The sequence below is a fragment of the Phascolarctos cinereus genome, unplaced genomic scaffold (genome assembly GCF_003287225.1).
Source record: "Phascolarctos cinereus isolate Bilbo 61053 unplaced genomic scaffold, phaCin_HiC Scaffold_726;HRSCAF=1367, whole genome shotgun sequence".
In the NCBI taxonomy this organism is placed as follows: domain Eukaryota; kingdom Metazoa; phylum Chordata; class Mammalia; order Diprotodontia; family Phascolarctidae; genus Phascolarctos; species Phascolarctos cinereus.
In genome coordinates this window covers 347,852,249-347,868,339 of record NW_027556098.1, presented here as the reverse complement: position 1 = coordinate 347,868,339, position 16,091 = coordinate 347,852,249, and the positions used below count along the sequence as shown (strand labels likewise).

General features: G+C 41.9%; 1 protein-coding gene across 1 annotated transcript in view; it reads right to left on the bottom strand.

The window, feature by feature from the left end:
• The window catches only part of NUMA1 (nuclear mitotic apparatus protein 1), a 64,770-nt gene extending 59,622 nt beyond the window's left edge, over positions 1-5,148 (bottom strand). The window contains 1 exon segment of the mRNA XM_020967828.2: positions 4,850-5,148. The gene's annotated coding sequence lies outside the window, so the exon portion shown is untranslated.
• Positions 5,149-16,091: the final 10,943 nt, after the last annotated feature.

Genomic DNA, 16,091 nt, shown 5'->3' with positions numbered 1-16,091 from the left:
CTGCAGGAATTTATAATCTAGTTGAAGAAGGAAGACAAACACACCTGAAATAACACTTAACAATATTAGTGACACATATTTGCTAAATATAATCAAGGAAGTGCTTTCTGATGATGATCACATTTATAGTGCTTTACAGTTTACAAGGTCACACACAGCTCCAGCACTTGAATTCAGGCCTCTTGAATCTATTGACTCTTTCATGTTATGCCATTGTCAGAGTCCTAGAGATAAACTAGATTCACTTGAGATTTGAAAAAAGAGAACAAAGAAATTAAGGGGGAGCCCAAGTAATGGAATGCCTACTCTACGGAACTGCTTTGAGAATCACAGATGTGAAATTATTTGATCAATGTAAGCTTCTATTATTGACTAAGTCCTAACCACACAGCAAGATCTACTCATGATCACTAGGTAGCCCTTACGTGATAGCTGACCAGCCCTGGGGTTAGTAAGATTTTGCTGGTTTATAAACTGCAAGAATCCTGAGGGGAAATACTCTGGTCAGAGGCCAGACAAAAGTACTCTCTTGGCTCAGCTTGGGTCTCCCTTGCTTTTTGGGAAGGGGAGTAAGGCTAAATTCCTTCTCTGCTCATTCCCACCTTGGAGCAAGAGTTCAATCTCAATCTTTCTTTTTGAGACCAAACTCATCCTTGGATTATTCCCATCACTCCTTAGGGTCTCCTCTACTCTCCCACCAATCATCTACCTTCCTAGTGATGAGAACAAAAGCTTGTGATAGAAAAGACATTTGTAAACAGATTTCGTTTCTACTCCTGCTCCAGGAGTAAAGGGTAAAAGTTATGTCATTAGAACTAAAAGGAAACTTAAAAGATCACCTAATATAACCACTAGTAACCATTTTACAGACGAGGAGAAAAGTCTAGTTGGTAAAATACTGCCCAAGGTCACACTATTCCACTCCCTAGAACTGTGTTTCCTAAACAAATTTGGCCAAATGTTTTTGAAATACATTTAAAGTCTGTAATAGCAGTTCACATTTATATTTCTAAAGCACTTTTCTCAACACAAACTTGGAGGATACAAGTATCACTACTTCTATTTAACAGATGAAAAAAGTGATGCTCAAAGATATTAAGTGGTTTGCTCAGGGTCATACTGCTATCAGTGTTGAAGCCTAGACTTAAAACCTAAGTCCTCTGTCAGATCAACTGCTTTTTCCACTTCACTCTGTTGCCTCTCCAGATATTAGTCTTCGGAGCCAGGGATCCAGAATACCCAGATTAAAGGGGTAAAGTCAAATGGAGAAATTCTGCACCAAAATATGGAAAATCAAGCCTATTTTCCCAAATTGCCATTTTAATGCATAATTTTATATTTAATATGAGGGAAAAGTAGTGTTAGTATCAACATGATCCTGCCAAAACTGGTATTCACATTCCGTGAAATAAAAGAATACCAAAGAACTACTGCCCTAGAAAGAGTGGACAGCAGAGCAGTAAAGACACAAATTTGATTATAAGGGGTTGAAGAATGGGTGTATGGGAGTACTTTCCAAGATTCCTAATTTGATAATATAAACTGTTTTTGAAAAATACTATCATTTTAAATAACATACAATTTAATATGGATATTTATCAAGTCTTACACTTTGCTTCCAAGCATCAACCTCACAAGTACAAGATGGGAGAGGTATGTCTAGACAGAAGTTCATCTGAAAAAGATCTGAATGTTTTAAGGGACTCACTGTTGGCCATTAAGCTCAATATGAGTTAAGAGCATAATATGGCAGCCAAAAAAGCTAATGTAATCTTAAACTGCACTATGAAAGGCATAGTATATAGTGGCAGGATTGTGAAAAGGTCTGTTCTAATCTACACTGGCAAAATCACAGAGTATAGTGTTTGATTCTAACCACTACATTTTAGGAAGGACCAGTGGCTCCTCCACCACATGTGGCCTTCAAAAATGATTAATTACTAGACGGGATTCTTGTTCAGATGTAGGCTTGACTAAATGGCTTCTGAGGTCCCTTCTACTCCAAGAATATGTGACTTTGGAGTCAGAGCAGCTGGTTCAGATTTTGGCTCTGTTACTACTACTACTGTACTAGTACTTTATTATCTTGATCAAGTCACAACATCTCTCACTAGATAATTTCTAATGTTCTTTCTGGATCTAAATTCTATGATTCTGTAAGAAAGTGGTTCTATCAACTGACAATCTGAGATTTGTATAGAAAAAAGCTCTTAAGGGCTGATCCTAAGGAATGAGTAGAGCTTCTCCCTGACCCCACTCTTGGATATCATCTAGTAATCATTATTTCCACTTTAGGGCTGCCCTTGCTGGAAAAACCAATATAGTTTTTTGTTATATGCACCACTTTCCCCTTGTCCTGTCTTCCCCTCTCCCCCCAATCCCTATGTGCTTCACAGGTTGTGCCAGCTAGCTTCTAGGTACTTTCCAACTCGATCTATGAGCCATTAATCTAAGGTATATACAGAAGCATTCCTCACCTCTTGGAGTCAGTCATTCCACTGTTTCCTTCTAAGTAAAAACAGGGTTAATGAATTATTCTAGAATGGCATAGCCAGTCCTTCTGTTCAAGGAGGGTACTATGGCTTTAAAGAGGCATTGGCTAGGAACCCAAGGGATTTCAGCCAGAGCTCCATCCTCTCCTCCCTCCCTCTGAAATCTGAGGAAGGCCCCACCCATAAGACACAGCCATGGTGATGGCGACACAGAAAAACAGGGTGATCCTCCGCACTCACAGAACCTGAGGCCATTTTACAGAGATCTCAGTCAGGCTAGGTCCCACCCCATAATTCTGAATGACCTTCAGCATTTGTTCCCACAGCTTTTTAGTTCTCCCTATCTTTGATGCCTAAAGGAAGCCTACTAGGACTCCTGCTCTCTTTGGCTTTTAACTAAAGACTAGCAGTCACCTCATATTTCCAAAGTTGTGATAAAGCAAATAGACTCCTCCCTAGCAGGACCTACTCTCATATTTTTATATTTAACCCTCTCAGTGCTATGAGAGTCAAGCTGTAGGGAGGGAAGGCGGTTTCTCACCTACCAGTCAGTTGGGCTTCCAGGTTTAAACCTTCCCTGAGACTCAACGGGTTAACCAAAGTCAGCTCCATGCCTATGACTGTAGCTAATGCAAACCACATGCTCATAGGAGGAAAATGAGACAACAGAAAGATTCATGTTGACCATTCCTGGTAGCCTTAATGGGGAGATCAAGGTGTCTCCACCCAGGTAGCTCACAGCTCCCTTGAAGATTGTTATTTCCTTTTGCCCGACTTAAACTGCAGGCTTATCTTGACATAATACCTAAAACAGTAACCTTTGACACCACAGAGGAGTTAACCAAAGTTCCCTGTACATGCAGGACTTCTCATTCCTTTACATGTTCCTAACATTTTCCTTCCCTTACCAGGACATGGCTGCCCACTCAAAGAGATCACTCCCTTAAGTTAGCTTCTCACCAATCAAAGGGTTTGAGGACAAAGAGATTTCCTAGATAAATCAAATGCCTCCTCTAGGTTCCTGAAAATCAGGACTGTCAATCACATCACTCAAGTGAGTAATATTCTATCTGCCCTTAGCTATAAGGTCCCAGATTCCTTATCTGTCTCCAAAAGGAACACTGAGACTGCCTCTAATGCAATTACACCCACCTGCAGAATAAGTCCCTCGCTCTCTTGTTCCTCCAGCAACTTCAGAACAATGTATATGGAGGTGTGGTGGGGTTAGAGGGACAACATCAAGGTTTCACCTTCTCAGAAACTCCATGGGGGCATATAGGACAAATCTGTCCAGAATACAGAGAGGAATAAGAACTGTGTGCCTACTTCGTATCCCCCCTAAAGGGGAAGAAGAAAGAAAGAGGTACACCTGTGTCTCTCTATATTGAAGGTTAGAAATGCATGAAAGGAAGGGAGACCCAAAAAAGGCAAGAGAGACAAAACGAGATCCTAATTCTTGACAGCGCCAAGTTGATGGCTCTCTGGTCTGTAGGGTCTTGTTGGACTTTTGGGTTAGGGAGTCAGGCCAACTGGCTTCTTGGAAGGGCTCCCTTCCATATAACCTGGCTTTCTGAAAAGAGCAAATCTGGGTTCAGGCCCTCCCCTTTTACACATAGCCTAACTTTCTCTTTGAAGTTTGACCCAAAGGCCCTAGAGAGCAATGGAGAAGCTTGACTCTCAGCTATTTTCTGCGGTTTATCACTCCATTTTAAATTATTTTATCGGCCCAGTCAGGCCTGGAAAAAGCCACAAGACTTGGGGTAAGCTATGAGGATGGACAGTCATATACACATCCCCCTTGACCTGTCAGGCTGGTGACCAATCCTTCAGAAGCCCTTCTCCAGACCTCGCTCCCACACCTGTCTTCTCCCCGCCCCCGCCCTGACTCAAGCCAGCCTGCTCCCCACCACTGGACACCATTTGTTTCTACTACCTCCAGGCCTCCCAAGAGAGAAAGAACCGTCTCCTGGCCTGCTTCGGTAGCTCAACGCGCAGGCCGACACAGACGCACGCGGACACACGTATACACACACAAACCCACGTATACACACACAAACACACCGTTCCCCTAAACAAAAACCCGCTGACATTACAAGGGGGCGAAGCAAACAGGCCAGTCCCCCACCCCCTTACTCCGAAGGGCGCCAAGTCCCGGATGTGGCCAAGCCAAACCAAGCCGCGTTCCCGGGCCTGCTTGTTTACTCGCTCGGCTCCGCTCGGCCCCCTCCCCTCCGCCTCCCCCTCCCCCCACCAGCCGGATGGCGCAGCAAGCGCAGGGGGCGCAAAAGCCACCCCACCCCCTCCTTCCAAATTCGAACAAAAACCCCAAGACAAAGTCTTCGTGCGAAGGGCCTTACCCGACTTCTAAAGCCGAAGGCGTCTGGGCCTTTTAATCCGCCATTAGCGTTTAAATCTTGGAAGGCAAAGGACTCGAGAGGAGGGAGGAGGGAAGAGGAGGAGGAAATGGGGAGGGAGGAGGGAGGAAGAAAAGTAGCCCCCACGCACAAAAGAAAAGTTGTTGGTTTTCTCCTCGGCGAGCCTGGCAGGAGCGAGGGGGCTGGCGGCGGGCCAGGCGTGCGTCACGGCCCGAGTCTGCTCTCTTTAAAGGCGCAGCGAGCCCGGCTCCTCTCGCCGCCGCCGGGAGAGCCCTCCGCCCAGGCGCGCTCCTCCCAGGCGGGGGTGGGGGGCGGCCGCTGGGGGGGGCCCGGGCTGCTGGGGGCCCTGCCTGAAGGGGAGGAGCTGTGGCCACAGCCTGCTCTACCCTAGACGCATGAAACGCATTTTCTGAGGCCTGGCTGTCAGACCTGTTGTCCGATCCCAGAAATTCCCTTTCCAAATATTTCAGGGCAACCCCCCCCCACCCCGTCATCAGTGAGAGCTCAGCCAGCTCCCCAGGACCGACGGGCTCCCCTGAAGGACCAGCTGAGCCTTCAGCGAGTCCCTGAAGCCTTCAAGGGCTGGTTAACTGGGTCAGGTTCCTGCTGGTGCGGGGCTTCTGCCTGTAAACACACACACCCACACACACACACCCACACCCCAGTTCCGCTGGTGCCACCAGCTCTAGGACATGGCTGCCAGTCACATCCATTCCCCAAAAGAATTCCCTCTGCTCCATACCTTCTGCTTGGCAAGGCCAAGTTCCAGGCTGTCTGCTCCTCCCCCTCGGCTACCCGGAACAAAAATGATTGTGGCCCCAGTGTGCAGCCTGCTACTCTCCCGGACGGGCTACTATGGGCTATTGTCCAGTGTGGAATAGCTGACAAAACCCCAGCAGAGCTGCCAGAACCTAATCCCCTGTTCTGCTGTGCATCTGTGGGGAGGGGCAGGAAGAGCCAGGGAGCAGAAATAGGGTGTAGGACCAAAGCTCACTGCTCTCCCCCAAGTCTACAGGTATAGCAGAAATAGAGACAGATCAGAGAGAATCCTATACAACATCTATGGAGAAGGCTTGCCACCCCCACACCCAATGCAAAAACCACGAACCAGGGTGTCTTTGCAGCTATTTAATCTAATTTTATTTCTGTAACATTATCTTATACAAACAGTTGTTAGAAGGATCACTAGACTTATCAGGAGAGCTGGGTTTGAATCCAATTCCTATACTTCCTAGCTAGTCTCAGTTTCATCATCTATAAAATGGAGATAGCAACAGCTGTACCACCTACTTTACAAGGATTGTTATGAACAAAGTGCTCTGTAAACATTATAAAAATGTAAATTATTATGTATTATTATAGAAATCCTAAGTAAAACAGAGTTTAGGCCTGGCATTCAAGATTTTCTACATTCTGACTATCACTTATCTACCTTTCTCTCCTACAAAACACCTCTGGCTCCAGCCAATCCTGTCTATAAACTGTCTACAATGAAAATCGTGGGGATTCCTGTCTCAGCATACCAGTTCATGCCATTACTACAGTAGTAAAAATGAGTTTGCTATCCCGGGCAGTGTTCAAAGCAGAGGTGAGAGACAGGCTTATAGAAGGTGGAACTAGATAACCTTTAAATACTGTGTTAACTGTGAGAAATAACTAGAATACTATTCTTCCTCTCCTGTCTATCTGAACCTTACATTCAAATCCCAAGTATCTGTATAATCTTGGGCAATTCATTTTGCCTCTCTAAGCCTGTTTCCTGTTTTATAAAATAGGAGTATTAAGCTTTAAGACCTACACTGGATTCTGTGCCAATATTTCTGTGAATCGGCCTCTCATTATCCCACTCTATTCTGAACTGTTCATCTTCTGAACTATTAATAACTGTATCACTTATTTGGCACATCATCTATTTGCCTGATATTGTCAGTTACTGTGTGTCTCCCTCCAAAAAGCATAAAAGCTCTCTGAGGGTAGGGATGATGTCTCATACAGGCATGACCTAGATGAGGTCAGCCAGAACAAAACTGTTTTGCACTAATGTCAATACAGTATAACCAAGCCACATCAGTTTTAGATTCTTGGCTGGATCTGTAATGTTATGAAGTTTACAGGTCATCAAGTATTTATTAAGCTACTATGTGCCAGGCCCTGTGTCATTTAATATGGGTAATCGGTCCAGTGGCACAGATCTTAGTCCCTTCACAGCCTACCATCTTGTGTAATTCTCAACTATGTCTTTCCATAAACCCTCCATAAAGGAAAAAAATGAATTCTAGAAATGCAAATTCCATCTACTCTTTGAGTGATGATCCTCTGAGAGTAGCCTGGGAGCCTTTCAAAAAACAGCCCATCAGAAAACAATTGCTATGGGGCAGCTAGGTGGTGCAGTGCATAGAGCTCCAGCCTTGGAGTCAGGAGGACCTGAGTTCAAATCAGGCCTCAGACACTTGACATTTACTAGGTGTGTGACTCTGGGCAAGTCACTTAACCCCAATTGCCTCACCAAAAAGCAAAAAAAAAAAATTTAAAATTTAAAAACTGCTGAGCAAGCTCACAGCAGTGCCTATAAATGTTATGAGATCTCCACCTTCCATACTACCTTTAAGACCAAGAAGACTAGAACACCACCCATCAAGCCTCTAATTTCCTATATTACCATAAATGCAAAGGTATATAAGAGATGGAAGGAGGAAGAAATAAGCATTTATATAGTGTCTGCTATATGCCAGGCTATGCTAAGTAAGCCCTTCACAAATATTTCATTTGACCCTCATAACAACCTTGGGGGGTAGGTGCTATTATGATCCCCATTTTATAGGTGAGGAAACTGACAGGAAACAGAGGTTAAGTGTCTTGCTCAGGGTCATATAGCTAGTGTCTCAAGTCCAAATTTAAACTCAGCTCTTTCTGACTCCAGGTCCAATATTCTATCCACTTAGTTCCCTAATGGCACACCCTCACCCACCCTAGCCTGGAGCAGGGAAGGAAGAATTGGTATTACCATTATAAAAATTATCATAGAATGAAAGAACTGAAAGATCTTCATTTTTTTTTAAGGTAATTAAGGTTAAGTAACTTGCCCAGGGTCACACAGTTAGTGTCAAGTGTTTGGTCTGAGGGCCGATTTGAACTCAGGTCCTCCTGACTTCAGGGCCGTGCTCTATCCACTGCGCCACCTAGCTGCCCTGGAACTGAAAGATATGAAAGATCATCTAGTCCAGTACACTCATTTTGCAGAAAAGGAAACTCAGGTTCAGAGAACAGAGATGACTCCGTCACCTGCAAGTAAGAAGAGGAGGCAGGACCCAAACCAGGTCTTCTGACTTAAAAGTCTAGTCTGCTTTCCACCACATCCTCCTCCTTTTAATTTTTTTTGACTAGGCAATGGGGTCAAGTGACTTGCCCAGGGTCACACAGCTAGTAAGTGTTATGTGTCTGAGGCCGGATTTGAGCTCAGGTCCACCTGAATCCAGGGCAGGTGTTCTATCCACTGCGCCAACAAGCTGCCCCATCCTTCTCCTTTTAAAAGATGTAAGAATTGAATAGTGTGAATTTTAGTCAGGTAGTGACCTGGTTCCCAAAATAAAATGCTCCCTGTAATGTTGATTTTCTAAATTCCCAGAACCAATAACATTACTGATGTGCCTGAACACCTCTGTGTTCTTGAACATAATTACATGCACAGTATTTGGATGACTAAGAGGGCTTCAATCAGCAACATTTGGCCTTCCAAATCCAAACTTACCAAAGAAGAACATATTTCCATATCACCTGAACCTGCAAAACATTTTGTTTATGGCAATCTTATTATAGTTACTACAAGTATCACCATTTTACACATGCAGAAACTATAGCTCAGTGACCTGCAAAGTGTCCAAAGCCCCCTGGACACTACTAAATCAGAAACGGGACTTAATCTCAGGCTGTTTGACTCCAAGTCCAGTACACACATTTCCTACTACACATCATTGAATGCGGGTGGATGCTAAGGCTTAGATGAGCAAAAATCAAGCCAAGAGTGGCAGCAGCATCATGTGATGGGATCAGAGAAGGCAACCTAACAGAGCCTGAAGGGGATGCTTCAACACTCACCCAGATAATCTAGCTTAACCTGGCATGGGGAGGGGGGGGTAGAGACAGACAAAGGAAGCCCAATATCTCCTATCTTTCTTCTCTCCCTGTATAGAACTCTGAGAAGCTGGGAGGGCCCTGATAATTATATGATTTGGGCATGTGTGTATGGACGCAGGCATGTACACAGACATGCACACTCATACATAAAAAGGGGATGAGAAATAGACAAATCCTTGTGTGATAGTAAGTTTCCTATACTTCCCACAGTATTCGTATCATGTCCCTGGTGGTCCCAGAGCTACCACCACCTCCCATCCTCTTATCTGCTTCTATTGCTGTTTTTTCTAACCCTCTAACTCCAAACCATATGCTCTAAGTTCAGGAAAGGATAAGTCCTCATCAGGCTCCCTTCCCTGCCACTTTCCTCCATCAACAAGGCAGCTATTAAAGCTCATGTCAAGAGAGGAAAAAAAACTACTAAGAAATGGATGAGTGGAAAATAGCTAAGAGACTCTCACAAGCTAGAATAACAAAATGTGGAACTTTTAAGCACTATGTCTCACTGCTAGATACAGAAAAAAAGGTACTACATCTCAGTGAAGTATGGCAGCCTTCCACTGTCCTATATTAAAGCTATGTTGCATGGCCATTGGCTGAATCCTTCTCAGAAGTCTCTCTCTGGTTACCAGACCATCAAAACGGACCTCCTCACCAGAGTGTCTCAAAGATTGCAACCAGTTTCCCCAATCTCTCTTTAGAATCAGAGAATTTGGAGCTGGAGATCACAAAAGAGACAGCTTCACAAAAAGCACTGGCCTAGGAATTCAGAAGACTGGCCTCTTCAGTCAGATTACGAGTTACCTCCACCTTTGTGCCTTATGTTCCAGCCAAAATGAGCTAGTCTGTTGCTTGTGCTCTTTGCCCTTGGTTGCACTATTCCCTATCCTTTTTCCTTCCCCACTGCATCTCTATATGTCGAATTTGATCCCCACAACCCCAAACAAAGGCTGCCTTTTCCACCCAGCAGGCTTTCTGTGATTTTCTTGAGCAGATCTGATTTTTCTGTCTTTAAATGGCACTTTACCGGAACCTTTTTAATTCTCTTAAATCGTCTCATACTATACTGGAGTTATGTGTCCATGCCTTGTAACCCTGCCTACATTGTGAAGACTGTCAGCCTTATTCATTATAACATTGTATTTGTGGCCTATGCATTGGATAGAAATAGAGACTGAACCTGGAATTTCATTGTTACCCAAAACTCTCTAGTAAATAAACTCCTTCTAACAATACAGGCCAGAGCCTCTTCTGCAAACTTAAGTCTTGGAGAATTACCGGCAGCATGAAGAAGTTAAGTGATGTGCCTAAGGTTACATAGCCAGCGTAGATAGCCAGTGTCAGAGATGAGACTCGAGCCACTAGGTGGTATGATAGAACGCTGGACCCAGGGTATTGCAGAGCCAAGTTCAAATCTGACCTCAGATACTAAGTAGCTGTGTGATCCTGAGCAAGTCACTTAACATCAGTTTGCCTCAGTTTCTTCAACTGTACATAGAGATAATAACAGCACGTACCTTGCAGGGTTGTCATAAGAATCAAATGAGATAATAAAGTTCCTGGCACATAGGAAGCCCCATATTTTGTTGTTGTTCAGTCATTTCTGTCATGTCCAGCCCTTTATCACTCCATTTTGGGTTTTCTTGGCAAAGGTACTAGAGTGGTTTGCTCTTTCCTTCTCCAACTCATTTTATAGATGAGTCTTCCTGATAGCACCAAGCCACCCCTTTTTGCATTTCCCACTAAGCTGCACTAAATTGCATTCCTCCAGACTTCTTCATACCCTAGAGCTGAGCACCTGCTTCCCTGCCTGTCCTCTCACTACTTATTAAAACAGTAGTCACTGACTAACCATAGTGCCTATCATCTTTTGTGTGACCATGTGTAATTCACTTAATATTCCTGAGCCCCAGTTTCTTCATCTTCACAACAATGATGATGATACCTATACTTGCTATATCACAGGTCATTGAAAGAAAAATGTTTTACAAACCTTAAAGCAGCAAAGAAATATAAACTGCATAGTACAAATTCCTTTTTCATATATAAGAAAAGTAAGGTACAAAGATATTACGTGACATCTCTGATCAAATGCCTCTTCACAGCTTCATGGCAGAAAAACCCCAGTTGGCTTATCTTGGTATTTAAAATCTTTTATGAAAAAATATTTTTAACAAAAATAATTTCTTAAAAATACTATTGTTGGGGCAGCTGGGTGGGGCACAGATAGAGCACTAGCCCTGGAATCAGGAGGATCTGAGTTCAAGTCTGACCTCAGATACTGGCTGTGTGAGCCTGAGCAAGTCACTTAAACCTGACTGCCTCTTTAAAAAGATAAATACTATTGTGCTGTAAGAAATGATGAAAGGAACAGTTTTTTTTAAAAAAGAGAAGACTTATATGAACTGATAAACACTGAAGTTAGCAGAACCAGAATAATTAATAACACTGTAAAGTCAAACAACTTTGAAATACTTTAGAACCCTGATCAATACAACAACCAACCATAATTCCAGGGGACTAATGATGAAGTATTCTGCCCACTTCCTGACAGAGAGATAATAATCAAGAGGCCAAAAAAAATAAATTTAAAATTGTACCTGACCAACATGGGAATCTGTTTTATTTGACTATGCATATTTACGAGGGTTATGTTTTAATTTTTTCAATGTGAGGAGAGAGATGTAGGAGGGACAGAAAATAAATGGTTATTTGTTGAAAATATATATATAATTAAAAGTAAATAAAACCTTTCACAATCTAGCCCCAATACACTTTTCTAGTTTTACTACTATTTCCAAATCAGTACATCTCCATCCTGCCATGTCTAGCCTGAGGCCTCTCCAAATCTATCTCATCTTAGACACTGCCATTGCTACTATCCTGGGCCAGACCCTCATTATCTCTCACTTATAGATTATTGCAATAGTCACCAAAATAGTCTCCTTTCTAGTTCTTCCTGTCTCTAATCCATTTTACATATTCCTGCCAAATGAACTTCCTAATGCATAACTATGATATAAAAAGGGGGCCAAATAATCCCAGAGTCTCTTCCAGTTATAATAATCTCTTGTGTCATAATTCAGCTATCTAATTAATCTTCACTAGTTCCACTACAGGTTAAAATTCAATATCTGAGCATCCACAATATAACATGGCACCAACTAACCTTTCCACTCTTATTTCTCACTATTATCTGTGCCCCCCAGCCCCCACTCCCAGCTGCCCTGTATTCCAGCCTAATTAGATGACTCATTTCCTGGACCTGACTGGAATGTTTTCACCTCTGGTTTTGCTGGGTTTGTTTCCTGTTCCTGGTATGCCTTACCCTACATTGCTACTTGTCAAAATTCTATCTATTCTTCAAAGCCCTGCTTAATAATGGTCATATTTATATACTACTTCACAGTTTGACAGAGTCTCAAAGTTGGAAGGGACCTCAGGAGTTAAAATAGTACCTTTTCAAGAATCTACTATATACCTTGCCTGACAAGTGATTGTTCAGCTTTTGCTTGAAGACCTCCAATGAGAGCAAAACCACCACTCCTCAAAGCAGCCCATTCCACTTTTGGGTAGATACAATTGTTAGGAATTGTTTTGTTATCTCAAGCCCAAATTTCCATCTTCCTAGTTTTATCCTGTAGGGCTACACAGAACACATCTATTCTCTGTTCCATGTGATAGATTTTCAAATAGCTATCATGTCCCCTTAAAAGTCTCACTGCTAAACATTCCCAGTTTTTTCAACCCATTTTCATAAAGCACAATCACAATGACCTAATGACATCAGTTACCCTACTGTTGACACTCTTTACCTTATCAGTGTTGACCCTAAAATGTGGTGTCTAGAACTGAACATAATATTTTAGGTGTAGTATGATCAAAGCATACTACAGCCAGCCAGGCTTTAGCCACCCTTGACTCAGAAGCTAGACTTCTCTTAATAAAATTGGATTAGCTTTTGCAACTGTCATATCACACTACTGACTCAGTATAAGTTTACAAACCACTAATACCTCCAGATCTTTTTTTAGATATACTGCTGTATATACTATAAAACCCTCCCATGCTGGAGTTATAAAATTGACAATTCTGAATCTAAGTGTATGAATTTACATTTATCCCCATCAAATTTCACCTCAATTCGATTCAGCCCCATTTTATCCTGCCAAGATCATTTTGAATCCTTTCAACTAATGTGCTACCCATTCCAGCTTTTTATTATCTACACATCTGATAAGCATTCCATCTCCACCTTTAGGCAAGTCATTCATAGAATCAGAGAACTTGAGAGGTGGAAGAGACCCCAGTGGCCATGAAGTCTAAACCAATCATACATGAAAGAGATGCCTATTATAACATGCCTGACAAGTAAGTTGTCCAGCCGCTGCTCAAAGACCTCCAAGGAGGAAGAATCCACCATCTCTTGATGTAACCTAACCCACTTTTGGCCAGTTCTAATCATTAGGAAGTTTTCTCTAACACCAGACCTGAATTTGCCTCTTTTCGACTTTTGCCACTGCTCCTGATTCTAACCTCTGGAGCCTTCCTCTATATGACAGCTTTTCAAACACTTGAAGACAGCCATTACATCTCACATGAGTTTTCTCCAGGCTAAACATGCCCAATAGCTATAACTGATTCTCATACATTACGGAATCAAGGGCCCTTCACCTTATGGTTGTCCTGCTCTGGACATTCTCTAGCTTGCCAAGGTTTTTCTTAAATTGTAGTGCCCAGAAACGTAATACAATACTCCAGATGAAGTCTGACAAGGGTGAAGTACGGGTCCACTATGAATTTCCCATTCCTGGATGTCACACTTCTCTTAATGCAGCTGAAATTTGAATTTGCTTTTTTCGGTTGCCACATCACACTGCTGACTCATTGACTCAGCGTGCAGGCCACTAAAACTCTCAGACTTTTTTCAGAATTGCTGTCTAATCATGTCTCCCCCATCTTGTACTTGTGAAGTTGATTTTTTAAACTTAATTGTACTTCATTTATCCCCTACTAAATTTTATCTCATTAGATTTAGCCAAATGTTCTAGCCTGTCAAGATTTTGCTGCATCCTGACTCTTTCCTCCATGTGTGAGCTCTCTCTCCTAGCATTATATCATCTCCCAATTTGTTAAGTGTGCCATCTATGCCTTTATCCAAGGCATAAATGTTAAAACTGATAAAATGTTAAACATCACAGGGTAAAACAAAGATTTGTGAGGTACTCAACAGGAGACTTCCTATCATGCTGACACTAAGTAAGGCATTATCAGCTACTTTTTGAGTCCGGCTATTTAATCAGTTCTGAAATCATTTTTTTGTATTATCGTCTATTCCAGAGATCTATTTAGATTTCTCTATCTTCTCCACAAGAATAAAATGAGCTGCTTCACTCAAAGCATCCTCTCTCATCTACTAGTTTAGTAATCCTGTCAAAACAGGAAATAAGGTTAGTCTGACATGACCTTTTCTGATGAAGCCATGCTAGCTCTTTGTAATCTCTGCTTCTTCTTCTAGATTCCTTAATGAACCAATACAGAATTTTCCCAAGAAGAGAAGTCAAGCTCATTGGCCTATAGTTGGCAGACTCTGTTCTTTCCCATATTTGAAAATCAGGACAACGTTTACCATTCTCCAACTCTTGGTAGCTCTCATTTTCCATTATCTTTCAAATGTCACTGGCAGGACCCAGCCATCACATCTGCCAGTTCTTGCATTAACCAAGGATGTAGTTCATCTGGGTCACGATGACTTGAATTCATCAGGACAACTAGATATTCTCTTAGTATTCTCTTATCTTGGGTATTAATTAGTCGTGGTTTTTTTCCTTTCATTTTCAGTGAAAACAGAAAAAAATAAAAATTGAGCAGCTTTTCCTTTGCTCTGTTGTCAGTTATCATTGGATCACCCACCCCAAGTAAGGTCCTAAAAACAAACCAACCAACTCTCCTTTTGTTGTCCTTAGTCTTCCACACCAGCTTCAGTTCTTTATAAGCTTGAACACTCCTGACACCATTTTTACTGGGCCAAGTGATGCTCTCAAATTCATCGTGTTACCTATCTGGTCTTTTTTCCATTTTTTGTACATTTCTTTTTAAACTCTAAGTTGCTTGATTAAGTTCCATTTTTAAAAAATGTTAAACATTATATCATCAAGTATAGATCCCTAGGGACACACTGCTGAACACCTCAACCCATTAAACGGCAATTCTTTGGATGTTGCCAGTCAGTCAACCAATTCTCAAGCCACTAAAAAACACTTCTGTCCAGCTCAGTGGTTTCCAAAGTGGTCTGGGCAAGATGAAGCACCGAGGTGTGGGGGGCAGATACTGGGACTTGAGATTTACTAATATTTAATAAAAAGATACTAGTATTCTTATCTAGTCCACATGTCAGAGAACTATGTGTCAGCTATACCATGAGAGGTATGCAAAGGGAAGAGAAGAAGTTGCACAATGTTGAGGGATTGGCAATGGTACCCTCCCTACTTTGCTCACTTTTAGAATACAGTGACTGACATACTGCAGTTTGTATTTGCCTGTTAAGAGGATTTATGTTAAGTGGATTGCCTAGTTTTAACTAAACGAACCCTCACAGAATGAATAAGTGGTTTTTAAAAAGTTTTCTGCAAAGACATTAAAAATTGAAGATAATACTAATAACATGAGTAGATATGAACAACAGGAAAATGGAATAACTGACATTTTTTTCTTCTGGCATAAGATCACTGTCAGCCATATTACAAGGTTTAAAACAATGACAGCTCCTAAAATTTGAAATTAAGATTATTTGAAACATAGATTTATAATCATAATCATTAGTGAAGAACCCTACCCAAAAGTATATTTGTGCCTTGAGATAATAGTTATTGATGGTATGAAACAATAAGAACTAGTAAAATCTAAAAATTAAGCTCGTATTGCTAGGGAAAAAAATAAGCCTCTTACCTATCAAAGCTCTTAAACCTACACACTTAAAATACGGGAAGAGAATTTTTTAATGTTTAAAATTTTCCAGATGAATAGTTTCATTTGGTTATGGACCCTTTCAGTAATAATATAAAAATGTGACATCTTCCAATTAGTTTGC